General features: G+C 38.3%; 1 protein-coding gene and 1 non-coding gene across 2 annotated transcripts in view; one reads left to right on the top strand and one right to left on the bottom strand.

The window, feature by feature from the left end:
- Nucleotides 1–16,517, top strand: part of Brinp3 (BMP/retinoic acid inducible neural specific 3) — a 391,357-nt gene that overhangs the window by 148,104 nt on the left and 226,736 nt on the right. The gene's annotated exons all lie outside the window — the stretch shown is intronic.
- Trnaa-agc lies at nucleotides 6,393–6,465 on the bottom strand. The gene has a single exon. It is a non-coding gene; the product is annotated as a tRNA-Ala (tRNA).

Raw genomic sequence — 16,517 nt, 5'->3', positions numbered from 1 at the left:
TTAAATATATATCCTCTGATGAATTTCTAATTTATATCCTACATAATCTTCCTAATTTTACATAGGGATTTATCTGCATTCCCATGTAATTCACTGAATGTCCTAAAAATCAGTGTTGAATTATTTATCAGATGTTTTATCCATTTCAAATTCCTTATAATCTTTCACTAAGGAGTTACAGTATTAGGAAGTAGCATAGTGGGGGGAGGTTGTGTTTTTAATTTTTCTTGTATTCTATAATGTGAACTATACATCTGGTTGACTGGGCAGTTCTATTGCTTTTATTGGATGGTCTTATTACTAAGTCTCTTTCACTGCTTAATGTGTTTGTGACTTTGTCATACCTTATTTCCTCTTTCCTGAAAAGTATAATTTCCCTATAATTAGTTTTGATTTATCTAATAACATTGGGCACTGCACATACCACCAAAGTGTTTAGTAAAGAAACTCTTTTTGTTGTCAAGCCAGAGTGTTTATCTTTTAAGAGATTGGGAACGTGTGGCATAGTCAAGAATATGTACAGAGAACTCTCTGCAGTCACTTAATGTAACTGAAAGAACATCTTGAGTCACCAGTTTTTCTTCAGCTGCAACTGATATTGAATCTTTTTCTTATAATGTTCTGTAGAAAGTATCTATGTCTTTGAGTATAAAGTGTTTGACACACCTCTTCAACCATACATTGCTTTATATATGCACCATGGAAGCAAGGATCACAGGGCCTCTTCATTCATTATCCAATCTTATCAGAAGTATCCATGGAAGAATCTAGGGCTGGGATCTGTGAGATGTTTAACTCTGCTACCATTATGTACATGCTTGCCAAGGCATTTGACATCAGACAACTATTGGCTGTGTATATATGATATTATGACAGTGGTCATGGATTTCCTTCCCTTAATTATCCTATATATAGTCTCACATAGGAGCTGTCTATAACTACAGCTGGAAAAAAATCTATTGCTAACTCCTTTACACATCCAGAAGAAACCGTTTTACTCTCAGTCTTTTTTAAAGATTTATTATTTATTATGAATACAGAAGAGGGGCCAGATCTCATCGCAGATGGTTGGGAGCCACCATGTGGGTGCTGGGAACTGAACTCAGGACCTCTGGAAGAGCAGTCGGTGCTCTTAACCTCTGAGCCATCTCTCCATCCCTCACTCTCATTCTTATCTGCAATGACCTCCAGGGCATAAACAAGAGTGTACAAGGTCAAGTGCCAGGCAACAGTCTCCTAAGCTAAAACGCCCAGAGGAGTAAGCAAAATAGAATGCATCTGGATAGTTGCAAAGGTTTTCTCACGCTTTTTATGCCATGTGCCTGGAGTTACAACAGGAGTAGGGGCAACAGCTAAAGTCCTTGCTCAAGATCAGTCTCATGGTCAAGCATCAGTGGACTTGATGGTTTTGTCTGTTAATTGGGAGCAGGGCTTGCGGAATGAATACAGCGGAATGTCCGTTACATCTCGTGTATTGAAATGGGCAGAAGTTTTAGTTCCATTCCACCACCCTTACATTTGGAAAACAGGTCCCTTCTCTTGTAAGCTCTGGCTTCCAAGCCCTGGGACTTCATTGGAAGACAATATAACTTCTCTTTTTAGTAGGATGCTACTCTGAAAATGTATGTTACATTTTCGGTTATTCAACCTGACAGTGATGGTTCTGAAACGTTCCATTAGCTAGAACTGTCAGTATCTTCACCGAGAAGACTTCTTAGGGCTTTCACTCACATTTATGTCAGGCTTAGGGAGACACCCCACCTTTTTCTGTAGCCAAGGTAGTATGTGTCTTGATATTTCATTTCTTTTATTAAATTGCTGTCCCAGGTCACTGCATCCTGACAGGTTTCTCTTTCCCTGTCACAGCAGTTCTTCTTTGTGGAGATGAAGGTGTTTATTGGGTTCCTTGAATGAGCCATTGTTTGCCCCCTTGCTATGATACCTTCCTTCCTAAACATCACTTACTGTTTCTTAGAGCTTGTTAGCTTTTTTTCTTTAGATTAGAAGTGTAGAGTTTGGCTAAATATGGTAAGTACACTCTAAAAGATCAATACAGACTTGGGAAAAAATGAAACCCAACCTAGAATTTTCCTGCAGGTTTACACAACTCATTTCAAGCAGAAGACTATGCAGAAATAGTTAATATTGTAAAAAATAGAATACACATAATCAAAAGAAAATTCTTTGAATGATTATAAATTATGTTCATGTTTGTATATAAATTCAAAGAGAATGTTACAGATGCTTTTGGGTTGACAAGCCATAGGAAAAAGGACTGTCCTGCTCATTTGAATTAGTTTCTCTTTCCTGGTCAAGTTTAGATTATCAGTATATTATTACAATTTTGTATATCAGACTCATAAGTGTTAAAGGTATAAAAGCATATTACTTCCCAAATAAATTTTAGCTGAGTCTCTGCAGCAAACAAATTAAAAGCCTTTGGTTTTTTTTAAATTTGTTTGTTTGTTTTGCTATGGATTCATATTGTATTAAATATGAGAAGTTCAACACTGAACTGAATATTTGATCAAATTAAATTCTGATTTGTTTCTGCTTTCATTTGTCCTGTTTGTGAAAGTGTGCAAATACACCACGCAGATGAACCACCATTGCTGCACTTTCCATGTTTTGCTGGATGGAAAACAAATTCAGTGATTTTTTTTTTTTTGAAACGTAGATACATACTTCCAAAAGAGTGAAACGGAGTAAAGCACCAGAAGGAGAACCAACTTCCTTTGAGTTTCTAAAATCAGCCACAAAGGCCTAGTGTCTTACGTCTTTCTTTCCTCCCTAGATGCCTTATGTTACTAGTGTTATGTAATGTTGTATGTAATTATTGCTTTCTGCTGATATACATAGAATCATAAAGTTACTTCATCAAATATTCATTGTAATCCTTGTTGGAATTTTTCCATTTAATATTACTTGAGTAGGTGAAAGGAGCAAAAGGAGGAATATAGATGAGGGAAAAAGACAGAACCAAGTAGATTGAGATTAGCAGAATATTCTTTACTATTTACTTTATAAATTGAAAACTATGATCCTGGATGTTGCACAGATTACTATAGTCCTGATTCCTACAAAATTTGCTTACAGCAGCTTCTGCTGAAGGTTACAGTTTCAAGTGTGACTGAGCTAGAAAACCCTTCCCTGTAAGTAACCTTTTATATTGCTAGTCTGGGCTGTGCAAGGTGCCAGGAGAGAAAGGCATCAGGAGTGTTACCCTGCTATGACCCCTGTGGGTGTCAATACCAGCATGCCAGGCAAGGTATGCCAACTTTCACCATACTGGCTTGACTCTTATGAGGGGAACCACTTTAAAATTGGGTTTGAGGCTGATGCCTCAAGAGGGAACCCATTCCTGATACTGTAAATCCTGGTAAAATATATATGGCTATGGAAGTTCATAAGCCCTAGCAGGGGACTTACTTATGTTGTTTGGTTAAAATAACATAGTAAAAAAATGTCCTTCTAAATATTTGTTTGTACAGGCTAATTTTACTCTCAGTATTAATCAGCGAAACCTCTTTTTGCTGTGAATGATTGTGAATTCAGAAACTGACAGTTGCAGAAGATGCTGAGAATAAGTGCTAGCTGAGTACTCAGCGAAACAAAGCATTTATATTACTTCCTCTAAGTCAGTCACTCTCAACCTGCCTAATGCTGCCACCCATTAGTATGGTTTCTTCTGTTTTGATGACCTCGAACCTTTGAATTATCTTGTTGCTACTTCATAACTGTAATTTTCCTACTGTCATGCAACCCAGGGGGTGGGGTGGTCTTGACCACTAGGTTGAGAAACACTGCTAGGATATGTTATGGAAAATGGAGAAAAAAGAAGAGAATAAGATATGGAAAGGGGATGTGGAATGTCACATCTGGGAATGGCATAGTTGTTGCAGTCTTGAATTCACAGTTGCTGAGCTTTCCACAGTATGTAAGTGTAGTCATGTCAACAGCCAGTCAGGGAAGGGCAAGATCTAATGGGCTCCTCCTCTCAGCTGAGCTTATTGATTCTGCTCTATCCCAAGTAAGAGGGAATCATAGTTTTCAGTACTACTCCCAAAACTCCAAATCATAGTTGGAAACCCATGACTGCCTCAATGGCCATGGTTAAACAAAATGGCTCATAAAACAAGACAAAACAAAATATGGATGTTAAGAAGACATTTAAAAAGAGAAGGGAAGGCTTTCTGGGGTAATAGGGAGTTAAAGGAAAGTAGGAGGTGAAAAACTTAGAATGCTTTGTGTATAAGAATGAAATATCAATGAATAAATTAAAAGTGAAAATAAGAAAATTATTAGATTTTTAAATTATTGCTACATGTTTCTGAAACTTATTTCTCCTAAAAGCCTACTGTTTCTATCACAAATTTATAATTTTTATTAATTTATGTTTAGTGTGTGTGGCTTGTGTGAGTTTGGATGGGCATGTGACACCATCCTGGTTCTTTTCTTTTTTATTGGTATTATTGTCATGCTGTATATTCCTAGATAGCATGTCTAAGAGCTTGCAAACTGTTCACCTGTTTCAGTCTCTCATATTGATGTAAAATACCACCAGATGCACAGTACACTGTGGTTGATATATTGTGCACCTCAATAAACTTATCAGAGAACAAAACAGCTGTTATATTAAACATAGAGGTTAGACAGTGGTAGCATGCCTTTAACCCTAGCGTTCTGGAGGTAGAGATCCATCCAGATTTCTGTGAGTTCAAAGCCACACTGGAAACAGCCAGGCATGGTGACACACGCCTTTATTCCTAGCATTTGAGAAGCCATGTCTTCCTTGGGCAAGACAAATGCCTTTAATCCCAGAAAGTAATGGCAGGAAACAGAAAGGTATAGAAGGCCTGAGGACCAGGAACTAGAGGCTTTTATGCTTTTAAGCTTTTAGGCTTTTAGCAGCAGTTCAGCCTGAGATCCATTTGGATGAAGACTCAGAGGCTTCCAATTTGAGGAAACAGGATCAGCTGAGAAGTTGGCAAGGTGAGGTGGCTGTGGCTTGTTCTGTCTCTCGATTTGTCAGCATTCACCCCAATATCTGGCACTGGTTTTCTATTAATAAGACTTAAAAAAATTCATTTTACAGCACACCATCACCCACATCTCTTCTCTATTGTTTCTGGGTATTGATCTAAGGGCTTTAGACTCACTATGATAGTACTTTGACGAGTTGACTCTGAGCTATCTCACTAGCTTCATGATACTGTTTCTTTTATTTTTTTCTTTTGTTATGATTCCTTACTTACATTTTTTTTTCTAGCCCCAAGTTTTCAGAAGAAATTTATTTCATTAACTTGTGTCAAAATATCATCAAATTATTGCTCTTGTACTTACAAATTTTTTTTCCATGTCTTATTTTTAACCTCGGTATCTATTCCTTGAAATGTTGCAAATGATATTTTAAACTATTTAATCATTGCTATCACTAAAATAGATTATTGCTACTTCTTGTATAGTTCTGTGGATTAAACCCAGGTTACTAGAAATGGTAGACCAGGGAGATAACATTAGTGATAACATTATTTAAACAAGCTCTTGTCCATCACCCTAAAAGACTAGTGAACAAATGCTGGCATTTCCCCCCAAATGCATGCTGTCAACAGAAGAGACAGAATGAAACACTACATACTTTCTTCCCTCTTTCCTTGTTTGTGTGTATGACGTGTCTTAATGTTTTCATGAATTCATGTTCCCATCAAGGTTTGCATTCTGCTCTCCCACTTCATTCATTTTTAGACAAGGTATCTAACGCAAAATGTAGCACATTGATGCAGTTCTTGTTAGTCAGCATACTCTTTGGATAACATTTCTACCTTCCAAGGCTGGATTTACAGGAGGCCACCACAGCGACAGAGCATGTATGTGAATTGTGGTTGTTTATGTCTCTGAATCTAATTTAACTGCTGAACTTTCCACATATGAAAGACTGTAATTTTATGTGGTAACTTCTTCTTTTTACTGCCGCTAATACTCAGGAAACTATCTTTATTTAATGTTACATGAGTCATCAATGACTTGAAACATAGGTTTGTTAGTGTTAGAGATAAATATGTAATCACACTCACAAATACTGAAGCCAAGAATGATTATGGAAACTGCCATATTGATTTACATCTTATTTGTATTTCTACTTTATATGTATTTCCTTGTTATCTTGCATAACTATGGAGCTTATATAAAGCTCTTTCTTACTTACAACTTTAAAGCAATTTAAAAAGTTTATTTGCAATAAAAAATATTTGACTACCTATAAAAGTTTTTTTTTTCTTTTTTTGTCTTTCACCTTTTTTTTCAGAGCTGAGTACTGAACCCAGGGCCTTGTGCTTGCTAGGCACGTGCTCTACCACTGAGCTAAATCCCTAACCTATAATTTTTTTTCTTCTTTTTGAGCTGGGGATTGAACCCAGGGCCTTTCGCTTGCTAGGCAAGTGCTCTACCACTGAGCTAAATCCCAAACCCAAGTTTTTATTTAATGTTTAATATTCTGTTGTATTTTAATAAATTATACAACTAATTAATATGCAGAAACTTATATGAAGATCTGAGGACAACTCATAAAAATTATTTGTTTCCTTCCAATACTTGGGACCTGGGAATCTAATTCAAGTTGTCAGACTTGACAGTAAGTGCTAATCCATCTCATTGGCCCTAAATATATAATTTTCCCATCTTTTTGAACTTTGATACAAGCAGAGATTGATTTTAATTGCATACCACCTTCTCGTAGTCATAAGCAATCATTTGCATTTGTTTATTTACTCTTTCTGTATGCCAAACAATCCCTTTCTGTATGCCAACAGATGCATTTGTAAGAGTACCTGGGATTTCTTCCAAAAACAATATTTATTGTGGTAGGAATTCAACTTGTGTTACTATAGGTGGGTTTTTTTTCCCCCTGGAGTTAGGTGTTTCTCACTTAGCATTCACGCCTTCAAGTGGTGAAGCTGTAAGGGATTTCCTCTTGCATTATCTTGCATGTGGCTGAAGACTTTACATGAGCAGTAGTTACCCAGCTGTCTTGTGATTCTATCATGCTTGTTGTGTAGGTCTTGCTTCCTTATGTAATCTCAGTGACATGAATTATAACATTCAACCACACAGGACTGTTAAGTAAGCCATCTCAATGCAGATCAGTAAAAAGTGAAAAAAATTTGCAAATCACTCTGCATACTTTACATCATGCCTCTGGTCTACAAACTATAGTATGAGCTAAATTTCGTTGGCATTTGTTATTATTCAGCTGAAAATATTACATAACAACTTAAAGTAGTCTGAACTTTCCTTTCTTCAGTGTAGTTATAATACATAGAATTTTTACTTTTTCTTTTTTTTATTATTATGTGTTTTAATTTTATATATCAGCCATGGGTTCCCCTGTCCTCTCCCTCCCGCCCCCCCACCACCTTTCCCTAGCCCCTCCCCTCCATTCCCATGTCCTCCAGGACCAAGAGTCCCCTGGGGATTCATTAAAACCTGGTGGATTCAGTACAGGCAGGTCCTGTCCCCTCCTTCCAGACTGAGCAAAGTGTCCTTGAGTAAGCCCAAGGTTCCAAACAGCCAGCTCATGCACTAAGGACAGGTCCTGGTCCCACTACCTGGGTGCCTCCCAAACAGATCAAGTTATTCAATTGTCTCACTTATCCAGAGGGCCTGATCTAGCTGGGGGCTCCTCAGCCTTTGGGTCATAATTCATGTGATTCCATTTGATTGGCTATTTGTCCCTGTGCTTTTTGCAATCTTGGATTCAACAATTCACGCTCTTGCAGTCCCTCCTCTTTCTTGACAGTTGGAGACCTGGAGCTCCACCTGGGGCCTGGCTAAGGATCCTTGCATCCACTACCATCAATTATTGGATGAGAGTTCCAAGACGACTATTAGGGTGTTTAGTCATCTGATCACCAGACTAGGTCAGATCAGGCTTTCTCTCCACCATTGCCAACAGTGTACATAGGATATATCATTGTGGATTTCTGGGGACCTCTCGAGCACTCTGCCTATTCCTGTTCTCATGTGGTCTTCATTTATCATGGTCAGTTATTCCTCGTTCTCCCTTTCTGTTCTTGATACAGCTGGGATCTCCTGCTCTCCTAAGCTTTCTTTCCATCAAATCTTGCCCTTCATTACTCCCACTGTTGTCCAGGTTGTTCAAGTAGATCTCATCCGTTTCTCTGTCATTGGGTGATCCCTGTGTCTTTCCTAGGCCCCGTTTTCTAGGTAGCCTCCCTGGAGTTGTGTAGCAGTCTAGTCATCTTTGTTTTACAACGAGTATCCTCCTATGAGTGAGTACATACCATGTTTGTCCTTCTGAGTCTGGGTTACCTCACTCAGGATGATTTTTTCTTGATCCATCCATTTGCCTGCAAACCTCATGATGCCATTGTTTTTCTCTGCTGAGTAGTACTCCATTGTGTATATGTACCATATTTTCTTCATCCATTCATCAGTTGAAGGGCATCTAGGTTGTTTCCAGGTTCTGGCTATTACAAACAATGCTGATATGAACATAGCTGAGCAAATGCCCTTGTGGTATGATTAAGCATTCCTTAAGAATATGCCCAAGAGTGCTACAGCTGGGTCTTGGGGAAAATGGATTCCCCGTTTTCTAAGGAAGCTCCATATTGATTTCCAAAGTGGCTGTACAAGATTGCATTCCCACCAGCAGTGGAGGAGACTTCCCCCTGCTCCACATCCTCTCGATCAGAAGCTGTCTTCTGTGTTTTTGATCTTAGCCACTCTGACAGGTGTAAGGTGGTATCTCAGAGTCCTTTTTATTGGCATTTCCTGGATAATTAGGGATGTTGAGCAATTCCTTAAATGTCTTTCAGCCATTTGAACTTCCTCTATGGAATTCTCTGTTTAGTTCTATAGACCATTTATTAATTGGCCTAATTTCTTGATTTCTTTATATATTCTGGATATCAGCCCTCTGTCAGATGTTGGGTTGCTGAAGACCTTTTCCCATCCTGTAGGCTTTTGCTTTGTCTTGTTGACTGTGTTCTTTGCTCTACAAAAGCTTTTCAGTTTCAACAGGTCCCAACAATTGATTGTTTCTCTCAGTGTCTGTGCTACTGGTGTTATATTTAGAAAGTGATCTCCAGTGCCAATGCATTCAAGTGCCCCTGCCAGCACGGTTTCAATGGGGGCGACCCACTCTGGGAGCTAATGAAAGAACAGAGGACACAAGAGACAGACGACAGCAAGACAGTATTCTGATCAAGCTGCCAATCTTTATTTTTCTCCACATTGCTTATATAGCATAAGAGGGGAAGGGACAGGAAGGAGGGAAGGGGAAGGTACATGGAAGGCATGCAGAATGTGGGAGCCATGCAGGTCCTGCAACTGCAGGAAGTCGGCTAAGGTCACTAGTCAGGGGCCATTTGTTCTGTTGCTAGGCAACCTGACCATAGAATGCTCTTTACATTTGGTTGCCATGGCACCTGACTGTGGAATGTTCTTATCTTTGGGAGCTTCCTGTTAGCAAACAGGTGTTACTGCTCTGGGGAAGGGCGTTGGGCTTATGACTTGTTCTCTGTCTTAGCTAGTACTTTCCATGGTTCTTGTTGGGTTCCTGAAACCTTGGTTCCTAACATTCAAGAGTACTTCCTACTTTCTCTTCTATCAGGTTGAGAGTAGCTTGATTTATGTTGAGGTCTTTGAACCACTTGGACTAAAGTTTTGTATATGGTGACAGATATGGATCTATTTGCAGCCTTCTACACAGTGACATCCAGTTATGCTAGCACCATTTGTTGAAGATGCTTTCTTTTTTCCATTGTACATTTTTGGCTTCTTTCTCAAAAATTATATGTTCATAGGTGTGCGGGTTAATGTCAGGGTCTTCAATTCAGTTCCGTTGGTCCACATGTCGGTTTTTACACCAGTACCAAGCTGTTTTTATTACGGTAGCTCTGTAGTAGATCTTGAGGTCAGGGATTGTGATGCCTTCAGAGGTTGTTTTATTGTACAGGATTCTTTTGGCTATCCTAGGTTTTTTGTTTTTCCATAGGAAGTTGAGCATTATTCTTTCCAGATCTGTGAAGAATGGTGTTGGTAATTTGATGGGGATTGCGTTGAATCTGTAGATTGCTTTTGGTAAGATCACCATTTTTACTATGTTAATCCTTCCTATCCATGAGCATGGGAGATCTTTCCATTTTCTGACATCTTCTTCAATTTCTTTTTTCAGGGACTTAAAGTTCTTGTCATATAGGTCCTTCACATGCTTAGTTAGAGTAACCCCAAGGTATTTTATATCATTTGTGGCTATTGTAAAGGGTGATGTATCTCTGATTTCCTTCTCAACCTGTTTGTCTACTGAATATAGAAGGGCTACTGATTTTTTTTTTTTTTGAGTTGATCTTGTACCCTGCAATGTTGCTGAAGGTTTTTATTAGCTGTATCAGTTCCTTGGTTGAATTTTTGGGGTCACACATGTATACTAACATGTCTTCTGCAAATAGGGAGAGCCTGACTTCTTTCTTTCCAATTTGTATCCCCTTAATCTCTTTATGTTGTGTTATACCTCTGGCTAGAACTTCAATTACTATATTGAATAAGTAAGGGGAGAGGGGACAGCCTTCCCTTGTTCCTGATTTTAGTGGTATTGCTTTGAGTTTCTCTCCATTTAATTTGATGTTGGCTGTTGGCTTGCTGTAGATTGCCTTTATTATGTTTAGGTATGTTCCCTGTATTCCTGATTGCTCCAAGACCTTTACCATTGAAGGGGTGTTGGATTTTGTCAAATGCCTTTTCTGCATTGAGTGAGATGATCATGTAGTTTTTTTCTTTGAGTTTTCTTATATGGTGTATTACATTTATGGACTTTCATATGTTGTACCACCCTTGCATCCCTGGGATGAAGCCTACTTGATCATGGTGGATAATTGTTTTGATGTGTTCTTGGCGTATGTTCGCCATAATTTTATTGAGTATTTTTGCATCAATGTTCATGAGGGAGATCAGGCTGTAGTTCTCTTTCTTTGTTGCATCTTTGTTTGGTTTATGAATCAGGGTAATTGTAGCCTCATAGAAGGAGTTTGGTAATATTCCTTCTGCTTCTATTGTGTGGAACAATTTAAAGTGTATTGGTATTAATTCTTCTTTAAAGATCTGGTAGAATTCTGCAGTGGAACCATCAGGTCCAGGGCTTTTTTTGGTTGGAAGACTTTTAATGACTGATTCTATTTCCTTAGGGGTTATTGGACTATTTAAATGGTTTATCTGGTCTTGATTTAACTTAGGTATATGGTACCTATCCAGAAAATTATCCATTTCTTTTAGATTTTCCAGTTTTGTGGAATAGAGGTTTTTGAAGTATGACCTGATGATTCTCTGGATTTCCTCATTCTCTGTTGTTATGTCCCCCTTTTCATTTCTGATTTTCTTAACTTGGATGCCCTCTCTCTGTCTTCTGGTTAGTTTGGATAAGTGCTTGTCTATCTTGTTGATCTTCTCAAAGAACCAACTCTTTGTTTCATTAATCCTTTGTATTGTTCTCTTTATTTCTATTTTATTGATTTCTGCTCTCAATTTGATAATTTCCTGGAGTCTGTTCCTCCTGGGAGACTTTGCTTCTTCCTGTTCAAGGGCTTTCAGGTGTGCTGTCAAGTCATTATTAGCATGAGATTTCTCCAGCTTCTTTATGTGGGCATTCAGTGCTATGAATTTCCCTCTTAGCTCTGCTTTCATAGTGTCCCATAAGTTTGGGTATGAAGTATATTCGTTTTCATTGTTCTCTAGGAAGTCTTTAATTTCTTTCTTTATTTCTTCCTTAACCAATTGGTGATTCAGTTGAGCATTATTCAGTTTCCATGAGATTGTAGGATTTCTGTAGTTTTTTCTGTTGTTGAAATCTAACTTTAAACCATGGTGGTCTGATAGAACACAGGAGTTTATTCCAATTGTTTTGTATCTATTGAGATTTGCTTTGTGGCCAAGTATGTGGTCAATTTTAGAGAAGGTTCCATGGGGTGCTGAGAAAAAGGTATATTCTTTTTTGTTTGGGTGGAATGTTCTGTAGATATCGATTAAGTCCATTTGAGCCATAACAGCAGTTAAGTCCATTATGTCTCTGTTAAGTTTCACTTTCTCTGATCTGTACAGAGGTGAAAGTGGGGTGTTGAAGTCTCCCACTATTAATGTGTGGGGTTTTATATGTGATTTAAGCTTTAGTAATGTTTCTTTTACATATATGGGTGCCCTTGTGTTTGAGTCAAAAATGTTCAGAATTGAGACTTCATCTTGGTTGATCTTTCCTGCAATGAGTATTTAATGTCCTTTATCATCTCTTTTGATTGAATTTAGTTTGAAGTCTATTTTGCTGGATATTAAGATGGCTACACCAGGTTGCTTCTTAAGACCATTTGATTGGAAATTCTTTTCCCAGCCTTTTATTCTTAGCAGGTGTCTGTCTTTCAATTTGAGGTGTGTTTCTTGTATGCAGCAGAAAGACGTATCCTGTTTTCATATCCATTCTGTTAGTCTGTGTCTTTTTATAGGTGAATTAAGTCCATTGATATTAAGGGATATTAATGACCAGTGATTGTTCATTCTTGTTATTATTTTTATTTTTTGTTGGTAGTGTGTGTACTTTTGTTCTTTGGGGTTTACTGCTGTGGTGTTATCTATTGACTGTATTTTCAATGGTATATCTGCTTTCCTTAGGTTGGAATTTTCCTTCTAGTGCTTTCTGTAGGGCTGGGTTTGTGGGTAAGTATTGTTTAAATCTGGTTTTGTCTTGGAAGGTTTTGTTCACTCCATCTATGATGATTGAAAGTTTTGCTGGGTATATTAGTCTAAGCTGGCATCCATGGTCTCTTAGTGTCTGCATTATATCTGTCCAGGTCCTTCTGGCTTTCAAAGTCTCCATTGAGAAATCGGGTGTTATTCTGATGGGTTTGCCTTTATTAGTCAATTGGCCTTTTTCCTTTGCTGCCCTTAATAGTCTTTCTTTTTTTGTACTTTCAGTTGTTTAATTATTATGTGGCAAGGGGTCTTTTTTGGGAGGTCTAGTCTGTTTAGTGTTCTATAGGCTTCTTGTATGTTCATAGGCATTTCCTTTTTTAAGTTGGGAAAGTTTTCTTCTATGATCTTGTTAAATACATTTTCTGTACCTTTGAGTTGGTATTCTCCTTCCTCTATCCCTATTATTCGTAGGTTTGGTCTTTTCATGGTGTCCCAAATTTCTTGGACATTTTGGGTCATGACTTTGTTGGTTTTAGTGTTTTCTTTGACTGATGAATCTATTTCTTCTACTGTATCTTCAACACCAGCGTTCCTCTCTTCCATCTCTTGCATTCTGTTGGTTATACTTGCATCTGAAGTTCCTGTTTCTTTACTCAGATTTTCTCTTTCCAGCATTCCTTTTTTCCTTTTGCTAGTGTCTTCTTCTTCTTCTTCTTTTTTTTTTTTTTTTAATGTGGAGCTGAGCATTGAACCCAGGGCCTTGTGCTTACTATGCAAGTGCTCTACCACTGAGGTAAATCCTCAACAACATTTTTTCTATTTCCCTCTTCAGGTCTTGGATTGTCTCCCTTGCTTTTTCATTGTTTCCTTCAGCGATTTATTGTTTTCTTCTGCCTTAATTTTCCTTTCCTCTAGTTTTTCATAGTGTTCTTCCTATTTTTTGTTTGTCTGTTCCTCTACTTTATTTTTGATTTCTTCTATATAAGGCTCTAGCCTCTTCATGATGTTACTTATGAGGTTGTTTTCTTCTTTTTCTTCCATTCTGTGATGTTCAGGTCTAGCTCTTTGAGAAGGGCTAGGTTCTGGTGATGCTGTATTGCTCTTTATTTTGTTGGATGTACTTCTGCCTTGATGTCTGACCATCTCCTCTTGGGTTCGTTCTTGGTCTTATCAGTTCCCTTGGTCCAGAGAGAGCTGACAGATTTAGGGAGCCTCTCTCTGGTCCAGATGGAAGCTCTGGGCCAGATTGGAGTGCTGGTCCAGATGAGAGTGCTGGCCAGATAGGAGCTGTGGGGCTGGAATCTGAGTCTGGGGAAATCCCTGGGGTCTCCTTATTTTGTCCAGAAGGGAGCTCCTCTTGTCCAGATGGGAGTTCCTCTGGTCTCTCGTCCAGATGGGAATTCCAGGGCAGGATGGAAGTTTGGGGCTGGTCTCTGATTCTCAGGAAGTGGCTGTGGTCTCTGGCAGATGGGTGTGGGGGCAGGGTGTGGAGACTGCAGGGTCTGCCTGCAGTCTTGGAAAAGGGAAGCCTTCCTGCAGGGCCCGCCAATTTGCAGGAAACTGGGGCCAAGTTGGTCAGGTCCTCTTGGGATGGCCTGTGTCCAGTGGTGGACCCAGGCGCAGTTGTCTTTCTGACTATAACCCCAGGCACTCACCTCTGGTCCAGATGGGAGTTCTAGGAGGGACAGGAGCTGGGGGTTGGTCTCTGAGTCTCAGGAAGTGGCTGGGGTCTCAGGCAAATGGGTGTGGGGGCAGGGTGTGGGGACTGCAGTGTCTCCCTGCAGTCTTGGAAAAGGGGCGCCTTCCTGTAGGGCCTGCTGATTAGCTGGAAACTTGGGCCAATTTGATCAGGTCCTTCAGGGATGGCCTGTGTCCAGTGGTGGGACCCAGGCACAGTTGCCTCTCTTACTTTTTCTTTTTATAAATATGTATAAATCATGCTTCTATATGGACACCTCCCTTCTTACCTTTAAACACTAAGAACATCAAGTATACTTGAAAAAGTCGTTGTTACTATATTACAATTTTTGACCATTCAAATGGGATAATGACTAGTCTATTAACTTTCCAGTTATGATTGCCATTAAAATTAAAATGATTATTTTAACGATGAAAAGTCTTAATCAATTTATGTATTTTGGGGTTGAGGATTTAGTTCAGTGTTAGATAGCTTGCTAGCAAGCGTAAGGCCCTGGGTTCGATCCTCAGCTCCCAAAAAAAAATAATAATTATGTGTTTTGTAATATAGCATTGCTATTTTCTGTTTGTTGGCATCAAGTAGACACTATTTAATTCATGCATATAAATGACATAAATGCATCATCTATGCAGTCTTTCAGGAAATACATCTACATTAATTGATAGACTATCCAAATTTCTAGGTCTAATTTACATTTCAAATAAACTATTAATGTATCATAAAGTTTTATTTTATACAGCCCGATGAAGATCTTGGGTACTCAAATTTGTTTTAGGCAAATATTTTAATATTTTGTATATTTTAAACAATTTCAAATTACATCATCTACTATTTAATGGATTTGGTTAAGTGAATAATGTGAATGGAGTGATTCACTACCTTCTGAATACTATGTTTTTGAAATAGTTTGGATATATTTTATGTTATTGCTGATAATCACACATTTCCTAATCTAAAAGCATACATTATCAGAGATTGTATAATAGTTTCTTCTGTGCTAGGCATAAGTAATTTAAGCTCTGCTGCTCTTTCTATTCTTGAAATGGATTGTAAAGTTTGGCATGGTGCTAATGGCAGAGCATGATGGTAATTATCTCAAATCCTTTGAGACACCACTGTTAAGGTGATACCTGTTGAGCTGTCTTCACCACAGCTATAACTTCATGGATAAAAATCATCTAATAACATTTCTTCTTTCCAGTTGTATTCTTCAGGTTTGCCTGCTTGGTCAATTATTTTCTATCATGCATGACAGGACATTGAGCCCTATCAGCAACCAAATAGGAATAAATTTGTTACTTTACTCCCAGGAAATGAAACAAACCAAAAAAAAAAAAAAAAAAAAGAGAGATATTGGTACATTTCACTTTTTTTCTGGACCACACTTACAGAACCTACTTAGTTCTTCATCTTAGGCACCCCAAATACCTGGACCTATTTAATTGCCTCCTTTCTCCCATGCTAAAATCATCACAAAATTTAGAATCACATTTTCAGAGTCCAATGCTGTGTGCTCTTGAAGGGAATCATTCTTTAACGTCATATTGCATACATTACATGCCTTTGATTTTAAGACATTTTGAACAGACTCTGATGTTGTGGCCTATATACCCAATATTTGGAAGGCTAGGGAATAAGTATAGGTCTATTTGTTCCCTTAAATATAAATACAACAATCTTTTATTTATACCAAGGTAATGATGAGTAAAATTCTAATAAGTGCTATATGCTGCAGATGTTTGTAACTGGATATTGGGTTCTTGTCAGACGTTAGCTTTGATTTCATCTTTGTGTGTTAAACCAACTCTGTTCTCCAAAGTTTCGAGCACTAGATGGTAGGGTTGTTTTATCTAAATGTAGTAATCTGATTCTGATCCCCTCAAAGAATAAAACTTAAAGAAACTATGGTGATATTTTATTTGTGCTGAAATGTGATTTTATTTGTATGTTAATAAAGTTGCCTGTGGATCAGAGCTAAGAGTAAGCCATTTAGAAGTCTGGTAGTGGTAGCACATGCCCTTAATCTGATCACATGGCAGGCAAAGTCTCCGTGTGTTCAAGGACACAGCCAGCATGGTGACACACACCTTTAATCCCAGTACCAACCATAGAGACCTGGAGGTCT

The sequence above is a fragment of the Onychomys torridus genome, chromosome 11 (assembly GCF_903995425.1).
Source record: "Onychomys torridus chromosome 11, mOncTor1.1, whole genome shotgun sequence".
Taxonomy (NCBI): Eukaryota; Metazoa; Chordata; class Mammalia; order Rodentia; family Cricetidae; genus Onychomys; species Onychomys torridus.
Note: the sequence above shows the minus strand (reverse complement) of the source record. Positions and strands in the feature narration are given on the sequence as shown.